Consider the following 12,167-nt stretch of genomic DNA (forward strand, 5'->3'; position numbering starts at 1 on the left):
GGGTGGCTGTTCCAGCCTCCCTCCCCGCATCAGGCAATACCTGTCCCATGGTGCACCATTAGCTGGAACAAACTGCCCACCTCCCACGTATTGTTATTCAAGTGAAGCGTAATTAGCGGCAAAGTGTCCCACTGAATAAGCATTAGTTCCAGGCTTTTACTCTCTTCCATCCATTCTCTGCCTCCTCTCTCTCAGGGAAGCAAAGAGCAGAGTGGTTCAGCTCTTCAATTTCTTTGTTAAAAAACAACCACCACTCTGAAAGCCAGCAGTTAGTGATTGCTCAGCCTGAGAAGTATTTTTACCAAAACAGGGAAGGAAGCACTTATTTGAGGAGACCCTGCCTGTTCCTTCCTTTTTCCCAAATTGAATCAGGTCCCTCATCTCAAGTCCAAGGACAGCGTCCTGACAAGCCTGCCCATTCTGGTGAGTCCACATGGAGCATTAGAGCTTGGAAGGTTGCAGGAGAGAGCTGCAAATGGACATTATTTGTGGGTTTTTTTTCTGTTTAAATTGTGGGAGAACAGCTCACTATCCACTAAAATTTGGTTCTCTCCTTTCCAAAGTATTGCACTTGGACTGTCTAGCCAGAAAATACATCCTTCCACCTGGCTCTTTGCTTATAGATGGGGCCATGTGACTGAGTTCTAGAAGATGAAATGTGAAGAGAAATTTTGAGACTCACAAAACTCTCAGCAGAGCGCTTCCGTGCTCTTCTAGTCTTTTCTTTTTAAATTTTAACCATTAACATAGAGTGTTAGCATTAGTTTCAAGGATACAATATTGTGATTCAACAGCTCTATGCTTTACCCAGTGCTCCTGGTGAGTGTATTCTTTTCTTCATCTTTTTCACCCATCCCCCGACTCACCTCCCCTCAGGTAACCATCTGCTCTCTACAGTTAAGAGTCCGTTTAAAAGTCCATTTCTGAGATTTGTCTCTTTCCCCCCTTTGTTCGTGTTTTTTTGTTTGTTTGTTTCTTTAATTCCACATATAGATGAAATCGTATGTTATTTATCTTTCTCTTACTGATTTATTTCAGTTAGCATTATGCCCTCTAGATCCATCCATGTTATTGCAAATGGTAAGATGTCATTCCCTGTGTGTATTTTATCCATTCATCAATCAGAGGACATTTGGGTTCTTCCCATAATTTGTCTATTGTAAATAATGCTGCAATAATCATAGGGGTGCATGTGTCTTTTTGAGTTAGTGTTTTTGTATTCTTTGGGTAAATACCCAGTAGTGGAATTATTGGATCATGGGTAGCTCTATTTTTAACTTTTTGAGGAACCTCCTTACTATTATCCACAGTGGCTGCACCAGTTTGCATTCCCACCAACAGTGTAAGAAGGTTCCCCCTTTCTCCACATCCTCACCAGCATCTGTTTTTCCTATGTTTTTTTTTTTTAATTTTAGCCATTATGACAGGTATGAGTTGTCTAACTGTGGTTTTGACTTGCATTTCCCTGATGCTGAGTGATGTTGAGCATCTTTTCATGTATCTGATGGCCATTTGGATGTCTTCTGTGGAGAAATGTCTGTTCATGTCTTCTGCCCATTTTTTCGTTGTTTTTTGGTTTTTTGGTGTTGAGTTGTATAAGTTCTTGATATATTCTGGATACTCTTTTTTTAAAGATTTTATTTATTCATGAGAGACACAGAGAGGCAGAGACACAGGCAGAGGGAGAAGCAGGCTCCCTATGGGGAACCTGTTGCGGGACTCGATCCCAGGACCCTAGGACCCCAGGATCACGACCTGAGCCAAAGGCAAATGCTCAACTACTAAGCCCCTCAGATGACCCTGGATACTAACTCTTTAGATATGTCATCTACAAATATCTTCCCCCATTCAGTGGGTTGTCTTTTAGTTTTATTAGTTGTTTCCTTTGCTGTGCAGAAACTTTCTATTTTGATGTAGTCTCAATAGTTTATTTTTGCTTTTGTGTCCCTTGCCTCAGGAGACATATTCAGAAAATTGTTGCTATGGCCAATGTCAAAATCCTGCACTCTCTTCTAGGATTTGTATGGTTTCAGGTTTTACATTTAGGTCTTTAATCCATTTTGAGTTTATTTTTTGTGTATGGTGTAAGGAAGTGGTCCAGTTTCATTCTTTTGCAAGTAGCTGTCCCAGGTTTCCCAACATCAGTTGTTGAAGAGACTGTCTTTTTCCCACTACATATTTTTGTCTCCTTTGTTGAAGATTAATTGTCCATATAATCATGGTTTTCTTTCTGGGCTCTCTATTCTGTTCTCCTGCTCTAGGTGTCTCTCTTTGTGCCAGTACCATACTGTTTTGATTACTATAGCTTTGTAGTAGATCTTGATACCTGGGATTGTGATACCTCCAGTTTTGTTCTTCTTTTTCAAGATGCTTTGGCTATTCAGGATCTTTTGTGGTTTCTACAAGTTTTAATATTATTTGTTCTGTCAACAATTCTGTTAGTACTTTTGATAGGGATTGTTTTGAGTTTGTAGGTTCCTTTGGGTAGTATGGACATTTTAACAATATTTGTTCTTCTAATCCATGAGCATGGAATATCTTTCCATTTGTTTGTGTCATCTTCAATTTCTTTCATCAATATTTTATAGTTTTCAGAGTACAGATCTTTACCTCCTTGATTAATTTTGTTACTAAATATTTTAATATTTTGGTGCAATTATAAATGAGATTGTTTTCTTAATTTCTCTTTCTGCTATTTTATTATTAGTGTATGGAAATGCAATGGATTTCTGTATATTGATTTTGTATCCTGCAACCTTACTGAATTTCTTTATCAGTTCTTTTTAAAAAAAATTTTTTTTTTAAATTTATTTATTTGAGAGAGAGTGAGAGCCAGAGAGATCACAGACGGAGAGGGAGAAACAGACTTGCCACTGAGCAGAGAGCTTGATGCAGGGCTCAATCCCAGGATCCCTGAAATCATGACCTGAGCTGAAGGCAGAGGGAGACACCCAGGCACCCCTCCTTTATCAGTTCCAGTAGTGTTTTGGTTGAGCCTTAGGGTTTTTTATACATAATATCGTGGAAGTTTTACCTCTTCCTTACCAATTTGGATGGCTTTTATTATTTTTCTTGTCTCATTGCTGTGGCTAGGATGTCTGGTACAATGTTGAATAAAAGAGGTGAGAATGGGGGCACCTGGATGGCTCAATCAGTTAAGTGTCTGACTCTTGATCTCAGCTCAGGTCTGGATCTCAGGGTTGTAAGTTCAAGCCCTTTGTTGGGCTCCACTTTGAGCATGGAGCCTACTTGAAAAAAAAAAAAAAGAGTGGTGAGTGGATATCCTTATCTAATTCCTGATCTCAGGGGGACAGCTCTCAGTTTTTCACCATTAAGTATGATGTTAGCTGTGGCTTTTTATAAATGGCCTTTATTATGTTGAGGTATGCTCCCTCTAAACTAACTATGTTAAGGGTTTTTATTTATCTTTTTGTGAGAAGGACAGAGCACAAGGATAGGCTGCGGGAAGGGCAGAGAAAGAGGGAGAAGCAGACTCCCCACTGAGCAGGGAGCCTGATGCAGGACTTGATCCCAGGACCCCAGGATCATGACCTGAGCAGAAGGCAGACACTTAACCAACTGAGCCACACAGGTGCCCTTGTTAAGGGTTTTTATCAGGAATGAATATTGTATTTTGCCAGATGCTTTGTCTGCATCTATTGAAATGGTCATATTGTTTTAATTCTTTGTCTTGTCTTTTTTTTTTTTTTAGGTTTTATTTTTAAGTGATCTCTACACTTAACATAGGGCTTGAACTTAAAACCTTGAGATCAAGAGTCAAATGCCCTACCAACTGAGTCATCCATGTGCCTCTATCATTTCTCTTGTTGATATGGTGTATCATATTGATTGTTTGCAAATATTTGTATCCAGGGGCACCTGGGTGGCTCAGTCGGTTAAGCATCCAACTCTTGATTTCAGCTCAGTTCATGATCTCAGGGTCATGAGATGGAGCCCTACATCAGAGTCTGCCCTGGGGGTGGAGCCTGCTTGAGATTCTCTTTCTCTCTCTCCCTCTGCCTCAACCCACCTCCCCCATATAAGCAAATAAATAAATATCTGTTTGTGAAGCCATCTGGTCCTGGACTTTTGTTTCTTGGGAGTTTTGATTACTGATTCAATTTCATTGCTAGTAATCTGTTCAAATTTTCTATTTATCTTGATTCAGTTTTGGGAGCTTATATGTTTCTAGGAATTTATCCATTTCTTCTAGGTTGTCCAATTTGTTGATAGGTAATCTTTCATATTTTTTTTATAATCCTTGTATCTCTCTGGTATCAGTTATTTCTCCTTTTTCATTTCTGATTTTGTTTACTTGGGATGGCTTGCTTGTTTGTTCATTCATTCATTCTTTCTTTCTTTCTCTCTTTCTGATGAGTCTGTATACAGGTTTATCAATTTTGTTGATCTTTTCAAAGAACCAGCTCCAGGTGTCATCAGTCTTTTTCTTTTTCCTTTTTTTTTTTAGTTTCTATTTCATTTATTTTTGCTCTAATATTATTTCTTTCCTTCTACTGGTTCAGAGTTTTGTTTGTTCTTTTTTCTCTAGCTCCTTTAGGTTTAAGATTAGATTGTTTGAGATTTTTCTTGCTCCTCAGGGTAGATAGGTTTGTATTGTGGTAAACTTCCCCTTTAGAACAGCTTTTACTGCATCCCAAAGATTTTGGACTGTTGTGTTTTCATTTTTATTTATCTCCACATATTTCTTGATTTCTTCTTTTATTTCTTGGTTGACCCACTCATTGTTTAGTAACATGTTATTTAACCTCCATATATTTGTGTTCTTTGTAGATTTTTTTCTTGTGGTTGATTTCTAGTTTCATAGTGTTGTGGTCAGAAAAGATGCATGGTATGACTTCAGTCTTTTTGAACTTGTTGACACTGGTTTTGTGGCCTAAGATAGGATCTATTCTGGAGAATATTCCATATATGCTTGAAAAGAATGTGTGTCCCACTGTTTTAGGATGAAATGTTCTGAATATATCTGTTAAATACACCTGGTCCAAAGCTACAGTTTTTTTAATCCATTTTCTCTCCAGATGATATATCGATTGATGTAAGGGAGGGTGTTAAGGTCCTGTACTATTATTCTGATACCATCACTCACTTCCTTTACATTTTTTATTAGCTGCTATATGTATTTGGGTGCTCCCATGTTGGGTGCCTAAATATTTACAATTGTTAAATCTTCTTATTGGATTGTTCCTTTTATGATTATGTAGTGTCCTTCTTTGTCTCTTGTTAGTCTTTGTTTTAAAGTCCATTTTTTAATGGACTTTTTAATTTCTTTTTTTTTTTTTAAGATTTTATTTATTTATTCATGAGAGACATAGAGAGGCAGAGAGAAAGGCAGAGACAGGAGAAGCAGGCTCCATGCAAGGAGCCCGATGCAGGACTTGATCCTGGTACTCCAGGATCACACCCTGAGCTGAAGGCAGATACTCAACCACTGAGCCACCCAGGTGTCCCTAAAGTCTATTTTGTCCAGTGTAAGTATTCCTACTCGGCTTCCTTTTCACTTCCATTTGCATGATAAATGCTTTTCCATTCCTTCATTCCTTCACTTTTTTCCTTTCCATTATTTATTATTTTTCTAAAGATTTTATTTATTTGTTCATGAGAGAGACAGAGAGAGGCAGAGACATAGGCAGAGGGAGAAGCAGGCTCCCTACAGGAAACCCACTGTGGGACTTGATCCTAGGACCCTGGGATGTGACCTGAGCCAAATGCAGGCACTCAACCACTGAGCTACCCAGGTGCCCCCCACCCCAATTTTTTATTTAAATTTTAGTTAGTTGACATACTGTAATATTGCTTTCAGGAGTAGAATTTAGTGATTCATCACTTATGTTTAACACCCAGTGCTTGAGATGCCTGAGTGGCTCAGCGTCTGCCTTTGCCTCAGGGCATGATCCCGGAGTCCCGCATCAGGCTCCCTGCAGGAAGCCTGCTTCGCCTTCTGCCTGTGTCTCTGCCTCTCTCTGGGTTTCTCATGAATAAATACATAAAATCTTAAAAAAAAAAAATAACACCCAGTGCTCAACACAAGTGCTCTCCTTAATACCTGTCACCCATTTAGCCTATCCCTTCACTTTCAATCTGCATGTATCTTTAGGTCTGAAATGAGTCTTTTATAGGCAGCTTTTTTATCCTATGCTTTTTTATCCATTCCTATGTCTTTTGATTGGAGCAGTTAGTCCATTTACATTCAGAGTAATTATTGATAGGTATGTACTTATTGCCATTGTGTTACTTGTTTTATGGTTGTTTTTATAGGTCTTCTCTGTTTTGTCTCTTGCTCTCTTCTCTCACAGTTTGCTGGCTTTCATTAGTGATATATATTTGGTTTCCTTTCTATTTTTTTGCATATTTTTTACTGTTTTTTGATTTGTGGTTAACATTAGGTTTATATATAACATCTTATGCCTATAGCAGTCTATATTAAGTTGATGGTTGCTTAAGTTTGCACCCATTCTAAAAGCACTAAGTTTTTATTCCTCTCCCCGCCATGTTTCAGGTATATGGTGTCATACTTTACGCTCTTTTATTTTGTGAAATAAAAATATCCATATTTTTATGGATATACTTAATTTACCACTTTTGTGCTTCCTACTTTTCTTACTCTTGCTTATGGTCTTTCCTTTCTACTCACAGAGTTCTCTTTAACATTTTTTGTGGGGCTGGTATAGTATTCATGAATTCCTTTAACTTTTGTTTATTATCTGGGAAACTCTTTATCTCTACCTCTATTCTGAATGATAGCCTTGCTGAATAGAGTATTCTTGGCTTCAGGGTTTTTTGGCATTTGTTTAGCACTTTGAATATATCATTCTGCTCTCTTCTGGCCTACAAAATTTCTGCTGAAAAATCAGCCAATACCATTATTGGGTTTTCCCTTATGTAACTGTTTTCTTTTCTCCTACTGATTTTAGAATTCTCTCTTTATTAGTACTTTTTGCCATTTTAATTAATATTTGTTTTGGTGTGGACCTTCTTGGATTGATTTTGTTGGGGCTCGCTGTGCCTCTTAGTTATGGAGTTCTTTTTCCTTCCCCAGATTTGAGAATTCAACTATTATTTCTTCAAATAAATTTTCTGTCCCCCTTTCTCTCTCTTCATCAAGGATCCCTGTAATGCAAATATTATTATGCTTGATGGTGTCACCGAGTTCTCTTAATCTATTTTTTTTTAAAGATTTATTTATTCATGAGAGATACAGAGAGAGAGAGAGGCAGAGAGACAAGAGACAAGCAGAGGGAGAAGCAGGCTCTTCGCAGGAGTTCCCACGTGGGACTTGATCCTGAATCCCGGGATCACGACCTGAGCCGAAGGCAGATGCTCAACCGCTGAGCCACCCAGGTGTCCCTATTTTTATTTTTATTCACTTTTCTGTCTCCTGTTCAGCTTGATTGTTTTCCATTACCTATCCTCCAGGTTGTTGATCCATTCTTCTGCTTCCTTTAGTCTGCTATTCCTTCTAGTGTATTTTTAATTTCAGTTATTGAGTTCTTTATCTCTGATTGGTTCTTTTTTATGTTTTCTGTCTCTTTGTTGAAGGTCTCACTGAGGTCCTCCACTCTTTTCTCAAGTCCAGTGAGTATCTTTATGACCATTTATTTAAATGATCTATCTGGGACACCTGACTGGATCAGTTGGAAGAGCATGTGTCTCTTGATCTCGGGGTTGTGAGTCTGAGCCCCATGTTGGGTGTAGAAATTACTTAAAAATAAAATATTAAAAAAGAAATTATCAAGACTATTATCTGTCTCCATTTCATTTAGTTCTCTTGCTGTGATTTTGTCCTGTTCTTTCATTTGGGACATATTCCTTTGTTTCTTCATTTTATCTAATTCTCTGTACCTGTTTCTATGTGTTAGGAAAGTCAGCTGTGTTTCCTGCTCTTGAAAATAGTGGCCTTTGGGCAGCCCAGGTGGCTCAGCGGTTTAGCACCACCTTCAGTCCAGGGCGTGATCCTGGAGACCCAGGATCGAGTCCCACATGGGGCTCCCTGCATGGAGCCTGCTTCTCCCTCTGCCTCTCTCTCTGTCTCTGTGCCTCTTGTGAATAAATAAATAAAATCTTAAAAAAAAAAAAAGAAAGAAAGAAAATAGTGGCCTTACAAAAAAGAGATCCTGTAGTGCCCTGCAGTTCAGTGTCCCATGTTCACCAGAACCTGGCACTTTGGGGGTTTCTCCCATGAGTGTTATGTGCACCCCACTGTTGTGGCTGAGCTATATTTGCCTTCAGTCCAGCCATCTGCAAAGACTCTCTGCCCATTTTGGATAAAGTGTGGTCTCTGTGTTAGTTGGCCAGTCTGGGGCCACCTTGGGCTTGAGTTAAGTCAGACTAGGTATTTGCCAGAGATGCGGTAGCCCCAAAATGCAAGGAACTTTCCCTGTGTTGGCTCCTGAGAAGCTTTTGTTGGTGGGCCAGGCCTACAGTTAGACCAACTGTTTGCCCTCAACCCACTGCTGGGGTTGCAATCTGACTGGTATGTGTGATTACCCACCCCCCTGCCTATTCTGGAGTGATATTGGCCCCTGCTGGGGCTGCTTGCACATTGCCAAGCTTGTGGAACTGCTTTGGATAGGCTTTGGCCAAAGGCATATCAGAGGATACAGGTCCAGAGGAGAACCTGGGGGCAGGGCATACAGTGCCAGAAGGTCTGCACTGGTCTGCTGTGGGAGGGGAGCTGCATCTGCGTGGGAGAACTGCCCAGGCTGGGGTGGAGGGGGCAAGTCTGCAGGAGAGCATAGGGGCAGGGTGTACTATTAGCAAGCTAAGTGGAAAGGGTTGACATTGTATTGGTTCCCACAGGTGTCTGTGTATCTAGCTAGCCTGGGCTGTAGGGGAGGGAAATGGTGTCCATCAGCTCTTTTGTTCTTGGAGAAGTCTCCTAAAGTTCCCTGCCCCTCTAGCACATGCTCTGAAATTAGTAAACCAGTCTCCCTCCTATATACCCCAGGCATTTTCCAACTGCTGCTTCTATGCTGTGTTTCCACAGGGATGTTTGTTTTGCTGCCTCTTTAAGGGAGGGGACTCAGTTTCCTGTCACTTTGCTAGCTCTGCCAGAACGAAGCCCACTGATTTTTAAAGTTCCAGGTGTTAAGTTCCACTGATTATAAAAAAAACTCATGAAATCAGGCCCCATTGGCCTTCAAAGCCAAATGTTATGGGGATTTGTCTTCCACAAGCCATACCTGGGGTGCCTGGGGTAAGGGTCTGTCTCTCTCCTCTCTCCTGCTAGCAGCATCTCTCACTCCTATGGGCAATTACAAGGGTTCTTTTGGCTCCCAACACATCTCTGCCCTTCCTATCCTCTTTGATGTGGCCTCTTCTCTACATTTAACTGTGGAGAGTCTGTTCTGTTGGTCTTTGGGTCATTTTCTGGTTTATTTACAGCAATATGGGTGTTATCTAATTGTGTCCATGGGATGAGATAAGCTCAGGCTCCTCCTTCTCTGCCATCTTTAAGCTTGTGCTCTTTAGTCTTCTGACCAGCTAGAATGGACATGACCCCATTGGAAACCACATGTTGGATGGGACTGTCGACATCCTGGATCCTTGAATGACTTTGTGGAGGAGGGTACCCTTTGACTTGTCACCACCCAGCTCTTTTTCATGAGTGAGAACAAAATTTTCATTGGCTGAAGCCGTTGAAATTCTTGGGTTCATTTATACAGTAGCTAGTGTTATTAGCATTACAAAATTTAATCTCTTCAACTGGGGTCTTGGGGTTAAGAATAAAACCTAAAATACAAAACAAAACAAAAACAAAAACAAAACAAAACAAAAAACCCCTAAAATACATAGCACTGCAGAGGAAGGCAAGAAGATTGGTATTGGAGGCTGAAAAGATGAAAACCCAAATTATTTAATAAAACCACTGTCCTCTGTTGCTTTGTGAGCAAAATGTCTACTGAGCCACTGCCCTAAAAGAGGTTGGAAAACCCAAAGATAGTGCACATTGGTTCTTATTTGCTTTGCTTAGTGTATCAGTAGGAGTCAAGCTCAGGCGAAAATTGGCTGCCTTAAGAGGAGAAATGAAAGGGAATAGAATGAGTCCAGAAATTTGGAGTCTTCTGCTTTGAACCCCAAAATATAAGTGCTAACATAGAACTTTGAGCACCAAAAGCCCATTAAGAGTTCTTAAGCAGGTAGTTTCACCACTGCAGTTCAAGGATGCTTTCTTCACACTCAAGACTGTTTTTTCTCCAGGTAGCTTCAAGGTGGTTGCCATTACGTTGAAGGAGAGGAACCCCGATTAAGTTGGGGGTTAGGATGCAAAGAAGGAAATCAGGCTTGAGAGGTCTAGTGAAGAACCCTGTGTGCGCATACTGGCACACGGAAATCATGGAAAACAAATATTTCAGAAGCTTAGTAAGTGTTGGAGGGGATTGTATTGCCAAAGAGTTCTTGAACCCAGACTAGAAAAACTTAGGTTGTTCAGGCCTTAAAACAGTCCTTGGGCACTCAAACATGCTACAACAGCTGCACAGACTCCCAGAGAGGGCACTCTCCCCACTGTCCACTTCAGATGTGGCCATGGAGGTGAATGAATGAGCAAGAACCTCACAGGAGCCTGGTGAGGTGCCACAGAGAACAACAGACAAGGGGAGCTCCTCCCAGAGAGCAAAGTCAGCGTCTTATCAAGGAAGCATGTAGCCGACCTTCTCAGGGCCTTCCCTCCCCTGCCCTCTATCCCCTTGTCTTTCACTTTTACTCTGAAAACTCTGCCTACTGCCAACACCTACTCAAGGGATTGTTTTCTCTGGTTATAGGAATTCAGGGGACACATTGGAAGTGCAAGGGCAGTAATGGCTCCAGAAACAGCCCTCAACTGCTGTAGGTGGACAAATACCCCAGTTTTCTCACCCTTCAGATGAGGAAACTGAAGCATGCTCTATGCTGTAGCTCAGAGTTCATCCGTGGGATTGAGTCCCCACTGCCCTTGGGGGAAATGGCTGTACAACCCTCCCTACCTTGGCTTCCTTCTCTTCTCTGCCTCACTTGTTCACTGCGTACCCCCCAAATAAACCCCTTCTGGGGTCGGCTCTGGAGACTCAAGATAGACTTTCTCCCACTGTCTGGGCAGGGGCCTCGTAATGGCTGCACAGTAATGTAAATGGGTGCCTTTCCCACATTTCTACCATCTTACCAATCCTCTTCTATAGATGAACAGTTGAAACTGGAGATGATAGATAGATAGATAGATAGATAGATAGATAGATAGATAGATAGAGAGATAGATAGATAGATGTATGTTAAAACTTGTTATCCTCAATAGTAAACCTATTTTTTCAAAATGTTTATTTAAGTAATTCAAATTTATTATAGAAAAATTAAAAACAGATGAACGACAAGAAAAATGTTTATCCATTATCCTTCTACCTAGAAATTTTCATGGTTAGAGGATTAGTTTTAATCTGCTCAGACCCTTTCCACGCATTCATTTATTTATTCACCCATTTTTCACTATCCCTAATCCTTACTTTATGTTAAAGTCAAGAATTTCTTTAATTTATGGGCTTTCATGGATTAACGACTGTTAAGGAAATGATACCTTCAGGAGAATAAAAATCTTTTTTCAGCTTCATTGATGCATAATTGACAAAATTGTAAGATATTTAAAATATACAATGTGATGGTTTTGCTATACTTTATGAAATTCATTTATTAAAAAAAAATTTTTTCTGGGACACCTGGCTTGCCCCAGTAGTGGAATGTGCGACTTTTGATCTTGGGTTCATGAGTTCAAGTCCTGAATTGGGCATGGGGATTACTTTTTTTGAAAAAAGTTGGAAACACCTGGGTGGCTCAGTCTGGTAAGTGTCAGCCTTTGGCTCAGGTCATGATCCCAGGGTCCTGAGATCAAGCGCCGTGTTGGGCTCCCTGCTCGGTGGGGAATCTGCTTCTCCCTCTGCTCTGTCCCTACCCTGCTTGTGTTCTCCCTCTCTTCCTCTCTCAAATAAATAAATAAATAAATCTAAAAAAAATTTTTTTCTTGGGCATTGCTGTGTACTAAGCACAATCCTAGGCATTTGAGATGCATCAGTAAACAGACAAGATTTCTGTTCCTCAAGAAAAATGTATTCTAGTTCAGAAAATGAACAGTTTTACATATATATGTGTGTGTATATATATGTGTGTGTGCCACGGGGAGATGA

At 40.3% G+C, this 12,167-nt stretch overlaps 1 protein-coding gene across 32 annotated transcripts in view; it reads left to right on the forward strand.

Annotated features, from left to right (window-relative positions):
* LOC125754439 (basic proline-rich protein-like) overlaps window positions 1-12,167 on the forward strand; it is a 139,159-nt gene that overhangs the window by 55,786 nt on the left and 71,206 nt on the right. Inside the window, exon 1 of one of the 32 annotated variants that reach the window (XR_007408663.1) lies at window positions 194-423. The exons of the other annotated variants lie outside the window; for them this stretch is intronic. The gene's annotated coding sequence lies outside the window, so the exon portion shown is untranslated. Of the gene's footprint in view, window positions 1-193; window positions 424-12,167 lie in introns of those variants that run through there. 32 annotated transcript variants of the gene reach the window in all.

This window comes from Canis lupus, chromosome 36, assembly GCF_003254725.2.
Source record: "Canis lupus dingo isolate Sandy chromosome 36, ASM325472v2, whole genome shotgun sequence".
Lineage (NCBI taxonomy): Eukaryota > Metazoa > Chordata > Mammalia > Carnivora > Canidae > Canis > Canis lupus.